Below are 8250 nucleotides of genomic sequence, written 5' to 3' on the forward strand. Positions count from 1 at the left end.
TTAGCCATCCACTTAGATAATATGCCATGCTCCCCACTTAAATTCCACTCTTTCCAGAAGGTCCACATTTGGGCCTTTTGTGGATTTCATAAATCAAATTAAGCAATTAACTGCTGAAGCTGCTATGTCATTACACTGTCCTTGCTTACTCTGCACATAGTAAGAGAAAAGAACCCAACTAAACAACTCTCCCACCCAGAAGCAGATGTAACCCAGCAATAATATTAAATTACTTGATAACTTGACACTGTGCATCACAAACCACAGTGCAGGTGAGTCACAGTCAGGAAGCCACAGGCCAGAAGACAAGGTGGCATTTCACCAATACCATCACAACAACAGCAGCCCACAGCACTGATATGAGGTCTGGAGTCACACAGGCCCTTTGACTGGGCCACATAACTTGCAACAGGGTGCAGAGGAGCAGAGAGCTTGCAGCAGAACCAGTCCAGGCTTTGCAGCCTCTTGAGAGGCAGCTGCAAGTTCTGGAGATGCCCATTTGCCACCAAGATCCCACACCAGTTTTGACACAGGCTCAGAATCAATTTTCTCTCACAGAAAACAGAGACTGATAATCATTTCTCCAAATTCTCACAGGGTTTCTACAGATATTTGACATCAAATATTTAATATTTAATACAAAGCAAAGGGGAAAATAGCCTTCAGAGTCTGGCTCACAAGCTTCCCAAGACCAGTAGCTTCTGAGAGGAAACTGCCATGGTAAAGAGACAGAGACTTCTTGGTCTGAGCTCTGATACACCAATGCAGACACAGGGTCCAACCTCATTTCTAAAAATACTTGTGCTTTGATCTTCATAACCTGCTGAAGCAAAGCTGTTGGGCTGTTGATTCATTTGTGAAAGCAATGCTATTAATGCTCAAGATGTGCATCCAGACACTGAACAGAGTATTTGCCACTTCGATATTGATCCAGTCACTGATCAGAAGACTGTGCTTGAATATACTATTTTACTTTTCTCTTAAATAATATCTCTAGGTATCAGACTTCATTTACACGACCCAAACAAGCCATCCCAAAACTTAATAATAATCCTTTTTGACCTAGAGTCTGACAAAGACAGAAGTGACAGCAAATTAAATCCTTAAGAAATTAAATCTTCATGCATTTTTTATTATAAAGCATTTGGGGAAAATGAAGAACAAGGGCATTGAGCTGCATTTCCTGTTTTGATAACAGAGAAAATTCCACAGGAAACATCTTTCTTGTGAGACAATAACAAATAAAGTGACTTTCTATTGTCTGCTGCACAAGAGTTGCACAATTTTACAATATCCCGTTAAAGTTTTGTTCTAATACATTATTCAATATGACTACAAAAAAAAATTTCACATTCACATTGCAAATTTAGGCATATCTAGTCACAGCACCCAGAATACACTTGCATCTTCAGCTATGACCACAAGATATCACCTGATATTACTGACTCATAGGAGACAAGGTGGTCCCATATTAGAGGCTCTAAAGTTGCATCTACACCACCAGTCAAGCATGTGATTTGGTGCAGCCAAACCTTGAGTTTTGGGCCCCTCACTACAAAAAGGACATTAGGTTTCTGGAGCAGGTTTAGAGAAGGGCAACAGAGGTAGAGAAAGGTCTGGAGTGTAAGCCAGATGAAGAGCAGCTGAGGGAGCTGGAATTGTTTAGCCTGGAGAAAAGGAGGCTCAGGGGGGGCCTTATGACTCTCTACAACTGCCTAAGAGGAAGTTGTAGCAAGAGGGGCATTGGACTCTTCTCCCAAGTAACACACAACAAAACAAGAGGAAATGGCTTCAAGTTGCTCCAGAGCAGATTTAGATTAGATATTAGGAAAAAAACTCACTGAAAGGGTTGTCAAGCACTGCAACAGGCTGCCAAGGGAAGTGGTTGAGTCACCATCCCTAGAGATATTTAAGACACATAGACCCAACCCTTAAGGACATGTGGACTCGGTGGTGGACTCGGACATGTTATGCTAACAGTTGGACTACACGATCTTAAGCATCTTTTCCAGCCTAAATTGTTCTATGCTTCTACATGTTCTTCAGACAGCTTGCAAGAGAGACTGAGTCTTGTAGCAGCACTCAGGTAGGCCTGATACTTCAATATGGTTGGTCATAGTCTCAAGCAGAGGGAATTAGAACTTGGAACATTTTGACCTTCTGCTTTAGGTGAGAATCAAGAAAAATCAGAATCTTTCACTCAGGATGATTCACGTTTTACAGTACTGATTTCAATTGTTGGTATATTTCTTCCATTCAAAAGCCATGCAAAAAGCCTGGAGTACCTGGCCTGTTAGTCTGGGTATTGTACTTATAAGAAGTAGCTTGTAAAAATAATACTTACAGTGGATCATATTCATTTCCTTAGACAAAAAGCAGCTGTCAGTGAGAAGGACCACTCCTTCTGCCCACATTTTCAGAACTGTGGTCTGCTCCTATGTTTCTTTGCTTCTATGTTTCTATGTTTCTCCCTCTGAGGAGGGAGAAGGAGACATTCCTGTTAGCAAACTTTCAGATGTCAAAGTGGCTGCATAACAGGCATCAGTCTTGACAGCACCTCTGCTTGTGACTTACAGGCAGTGCTTTATAAAATTAATGCTTAGTGGAAAGATATTTTAAGAGCAGTAACCTCCCAAGTTGTGCTCACAAAGTCATCAAAAGAAAAAGAAGATTCTCATGCTTATCTCCTTCAGGAGTAGCAGGTGATGTGGATGAAATATATAGCATCAGTAAGGCGGAGTTTTCTTCTTGTGTTATCACTTGGTCAGGGAGCGAGTCCAGTTGCCAGCCAGGAAAAAAAGACACTAGCAGAATATTCAGAAGGTTGGTTTGTTCTTGTCTTCTTTATGTAAGGAAATTGAGAGATCTCAGCCCTCCAGATACAGGCAACCATGAACATCTGTCTCCATCACCATCCCTTTACCCCACCCTAGAATAACTCCTTAGAGTAAAACAGAAGTTTTGACCAATTTAAATTCTACCAAAGCTGTATTGGTGCCACAAAAGTGGGACTTTAAGAAAAAAATCAGCTATTCAGATAAACTTCAGTAGTTCTACAATTCCACCTTACAAAAACACAAAAGCCACCAAGAATTTCCAAAATACCAGTTTTCCCATGATTCTACTAAACAATAACTGTTTACAATATTCTTAAGTTCCTATGGAATCATCACAGATAATGACATTTTACCTTTTTGATATAATTTACAGTGACATATTAAACTAATGAGCTCATCCAATTACAGAAGTGTGTTTTCCTTATTTGCTAAAGGATTACCACACTTTAGTTCCAGATCAACCACAGCTTGCTTAATGAAGTCACAGCGTAACATCCCATTAATTTTACTTTTCTCTTAAATAATTCTTGGGAGGTGCAAGCCTCTACCTCCTTGATCCCCAAATACCTCAGTTTTGCAGAACTGAAGGAAGCTACAGACTATGTTTGTCAGAGGAGCATCTGGACCAGATGCTGTGGACAAGCAGGCATGTCAGACCTCCAAGAGAAAGCAGCGCCGCCAGGGTGCGGTGGAGATGAAGATCAGGAGCAGGCACCAGAACTCTCCATGACAGCGTGCCACTGCCCCCTGAGGGCTGACTGTAGGAAGAGAAGGAGCACACAGAAACAAGGATTTTCATGGGCCTCAGAGATCCTACTGAATTACCTAAATAATTAATGAAGCAATTTCATTGGGCTGAAAAAAATGTTGATAATCAGTGGATCTACCAGTATTTCAGAATACTGGTAAAGTATTCTTTACTGCAAAGACCATGGTTGTCTCCTTGGATCTGTGTCACTATCAGTGAGGGGGGCACTAATACAACCTCAATTCTCTATGTAGCTATCTGTTTTTACAGACTTCTAAGGATATTTCTTTGATAAATAAGTCAAATTCTGCTGGAATTAGCCACAGGTTAAAAAACATTTGAGTAGGATACACATGCATAGGGAATAAGGTCTCCTAAATCTTGATGCCTTAAAAAAAAAAGCCGTGAAAAAAAAAAAAAGAGAGAGAAGAAAAATTACAGTTCCTTGGAAATTTATTTATTAAGAAGATTTAATAAATATTTTTATTATTATTTTAAAATAATCTTAACTGTTTTCCTAAAGAAAACAGAGTTCACAAAATAAGGCTTGTTGGAATAGTGAGACAATTATACCTGTCCAACAGTTACCTTTCAATTAGCAGCCAATGCCTGATTCTCTGACAGAAGAGAAGTAGGGGATTTTGCCCTCAATGCCTGACCAAATTACAAATACCCTATGAGACTCAGATAGAAATCACCAAAAAGTGAGAAAACTCAAAATAGCTGTAAATTGAATGGAGCTGACTTCCATTTCCTGATGCATACTGTGAACTCTACAACCTCAAGTATCATAAAATCATAGAATGGCTTGGTTCAACCAGAATACATGTTTGTCTGACTTTTCTCACACACATTTCTTCCCAACATATTGCTTTAACACTGTTGACACATTATAAATTAACTTCTGGTGTAATACTATCATTAAAACATCATATGCATCATTATGCAGATTCCAGTAATGGTTCCACAGTAAAGCCCAAGGTGAAATTTGCAGATAAAACTTGCTTAAACTTGCCATGTTTCACAATGGACTAATGAATGCAGCTGTCCAGATGCCATTTTCCAGCACACCTCATTACAAAACAGGGGCTAACTTCTGCAAGCAAAGCATTCACAAAGCACTTGAAAAATACAGTCCCACCCACTCTGATCCCTGTCAAGCTTCTCAGTTCCAGCTCTGCTTTTAAATTGCCACAATTTTCTAACAGGAAAAAGTCAAACACACACAAAAAATCCCAACAAAAGTACAAAAAACAAAAACAAAATGCAGACAAACACCAACACACACTTAAGAAAAAAACCAGAGTGAGTTGGGAAATAATCTTAACAGCAGGGAACTTCCATTGCTCTGCCACATTGGTAGCTGCCCCTGTGGTGGAATGTTGAAGGAAAAATATCCCCACACCCTACATTTAAGTCATGGATGTGTCTGCAATGAGTCTTTTAATTCTGACTAGGGCTGGACACTGCTATGGTTGTGCAGTGGTCACACTATACTTTAGATTTAGGGATTTACAGCTGCTTTCCAATAAGAACCTTTAGCAGCAGAGATGGAAAAGAATGCATTGCAAAGATACAGAGCCTGGTTAACTTCACAGAAGTACCACAAAACCTTCTTTGATTTCTACTTGTTACAAAGCAGAAGGAAATGCTTGTGATGGTCAAAGTGGGCAGGGACAGTAACTATAATTAGACTTTTATAAAGATATTTTTCCCCCATTGGGGCTATGTAAAGATTTGTTTGTTTTATAGCTGAAGGTCTCATACAAAATTTAATTACCTTTATGATATTGTGGGACTTTTTAAAAAGAGAAAATAAATTGAAACTTTGTCTATAATTTTCTGAGCAGCATTTTTTTACCACACCTAGCTGATCAGGCTTTACATCTCTTTGTGTTTACCCCTAAGGTAAACTCAGCCTGATATTTACATCAACACCCTTGGGCTGAAAGTACATAAGGTATGAATCATAGTCTCTGTGGAATCCTCAATGGAAGTTCTGGTTTATGTGACATTATACAACTCTTAGCTGACTTTATTGTGATGGTCAGCAATGCAATAACTAGTTCAGAAAACAAACAACCACAACCAAAAAGTCCACCACCTGCATGTGCTGTTGAGCTTCACTGAAACCATGGATAAAAAAAGTGCAGTAGTCAAAAATGTTAACATGATTACAAACTCACAAAATTACAGAAGATGAGGTACATGAAAAATTATTAATAATTCATGTTTTATCTATATAATTTATATAACGTATATATTTATATAGTAATGATAATCATTTATGAAGCCTATAGTTTGTAACAGAATGTGTTCCCACATGTCTTCCTTATTACTAACCCCAATTCTAATTGACATATTTTGCCTTGAAATTGAAAACTCCCTCTATCAAATACATTTCGAGGAAATAAGCTTGTACCAAATACCATTTTACAGCAAGCCTGCTAAACGTAGCAGGCTATTCTAGCTCAAGGTCTTGTCTTATGATACTCCAAGATTACAAATGCAGCAGGTGATGCCTTGTTGAGAAGTGTCATGTAAGAGGGCACTACTCCCTTTAAAGGAATTGAAAAATGTGACAGGTATGAAGAAGCACCCAGGTGTGTGTGTCAGTGCACAGACTGTACTCCACTCCTGCAGTAGGATTTATTCTAAGGAGAAAACAATTCAGGCTCCCGTTGCTTATATGGAGCCTAGGGAGATATCAGCATTTCCCTTCCTTCCAGTTGTTGAGCCCTGATCACAAAGATGTGAAACAACAGAACACTTCTTAAAAACATTGGCATACCTTTGTATAAATCATTTGTTCTATGTATAAATAATTGTTCTGCTTCTGCTTTACATGTCCACCAATAAGTTAGACTAACCATTCTCAATGTTTTCAGAGATTTCACAAAACTCTTAAACATTATTTTTATGTTCAGCCTCAGTTTATTCCTTAATATATTTGTTCTCACACCACCACTGGCCTTCTAGCTTTATCTCCCTTCTCTAAGTTGCTTACATGTAGAACAGACGAGTCCATTCTCAATTGTTGCTGTGACAAACAAATTAACCTACGGTCATCCAGTGTCCTCTCAAATGACAGGTTTTTCCTTTCCCATACCAACTCCTGCATCCATGCCTCTGCTGTGAGTTAATTTTCCTCAAATATGGGTGACATTCCAGCATAAAATTGGTCTACGTAAAACCCTATCAGAACTTCGTTCAACACTATTTCTTTTTTCCACTGGAAATGTTTCAACCTCCCGCACCTCTAGATCTCATAACCTTTTTCAAATCCAAGTCATATCAATATCAACTTCTGATTAAACATTGGTTGCTGTGTTTGTTTTTCTTCCTTTTGAGGTGTTTAAAGTGCCTCAACTGGCAACTGAACTAATCACAAACATGTGAATAAAGTCTAGCCTGGTGTAATATTTGCCACATCAAAAGCAACAGAGTTAGCAATACTTCTGTCCCAGATTAAGATTTTTAGGTGCGGCTCCAGATAAATTTTTCATCTAATGGAGTTGATAGACTCCAAAGATTTTGCACTGAACTATAAAAAAGTAAAGTTCAACATAACAACATTGCTTGGCTATGAACAAATTTGGAGATATTGGAGAAGTGGAAAAATAAATTCAACCATTCTATTCCAAGGTACAGCACCCTTAAGAAATCACCACCACCTTTTGTTCTGTGCTCCTGCATTTTCCCAGGCAGCTCTTTTTCTAGGACACCGAGACCTTTACTAAGACTCCTGCTCCACAGAACTGGCTTAAACACTCTCAGCAGCAGGCCACCGGTGGTTTTCCCTCTTTGCTAAGCCATCACAAGGTTCTGCTCCCTTCTTTGCCCTGAATTTCCTGTTTACCTGCTGCTGCCCTGAGCAATCTAACAAAGAAGCAGATCTTTTACCTTCACAGCATTATGGTGCTTGCATTTCAAGTTTAATTCCTCTTAGAATCACTGCAGGTACAATAAGACCTGTATTGTATCTGACCTGTGTCAGAAGTGACTGGAGATGCTATCAGAAGATCTGCTGCCACACAGAAGTTTGTCGTTAACACTGCAAGGGCGGACAAAAAAAGCAGATATTTTCATATGAAGTAATTATTTTCTTATTAGACTATGATATCCCATTAGTTATTTTATGTTGTTCCTTCACTACTTCAGGATTCAAAAATCCACAGCAGGAATTATTATAAAAATCTTCCAAAGCTTTTTTTTAAATATAAGAATTAATTGCTGATACAACAGCATCAACCAGTGAACTTACAAAATCTTAGTTGCTAAGCACTTAGCAGAAAAGAAGAATCAGCTAGAGCTTATCAGCTATGTATAACATGGTCATCATCTGCAGAGGAAAAGAAACCCATATTATTGTGAATGCAAAATGATCCTTATCTGTGCAATCTAGCAAGCCCACAAAAGGAAGACGACCTTACCTGCAATACCTGTTGATGTGAGTAGATGGTCTTGCAGATGCAGGCAGTGTGCTCTTTTTCCATTGTAATATGGATCAGATCAGAGGCTGAAGTACCTAGTTAATTCACTTAGTCCAACTTAAAACCAAGAAGTTTTAGAAACTCTTTTTAAAATTATCCTGCTGTAGGGACAATTGAAGCAAGGTCATTGTGATTCCATTGTGAGTCAGTTGAATTCACCAGCACAACTTCC

Source organism: Molothrus aeneus, chromosome 6, assembly GCF_037042795.1.
Source record: "Molothrus aeneus isolate 106 chromosome 6, BPBGC_Maene_1.0, whole genome shotgun sequence".
Classification (NCBI taxonomy): Eukaryota; Metazoa; Chordata; class Aves; order Passeriformes; family Icteridae; genus Molothrus; species Molothrus aeneus.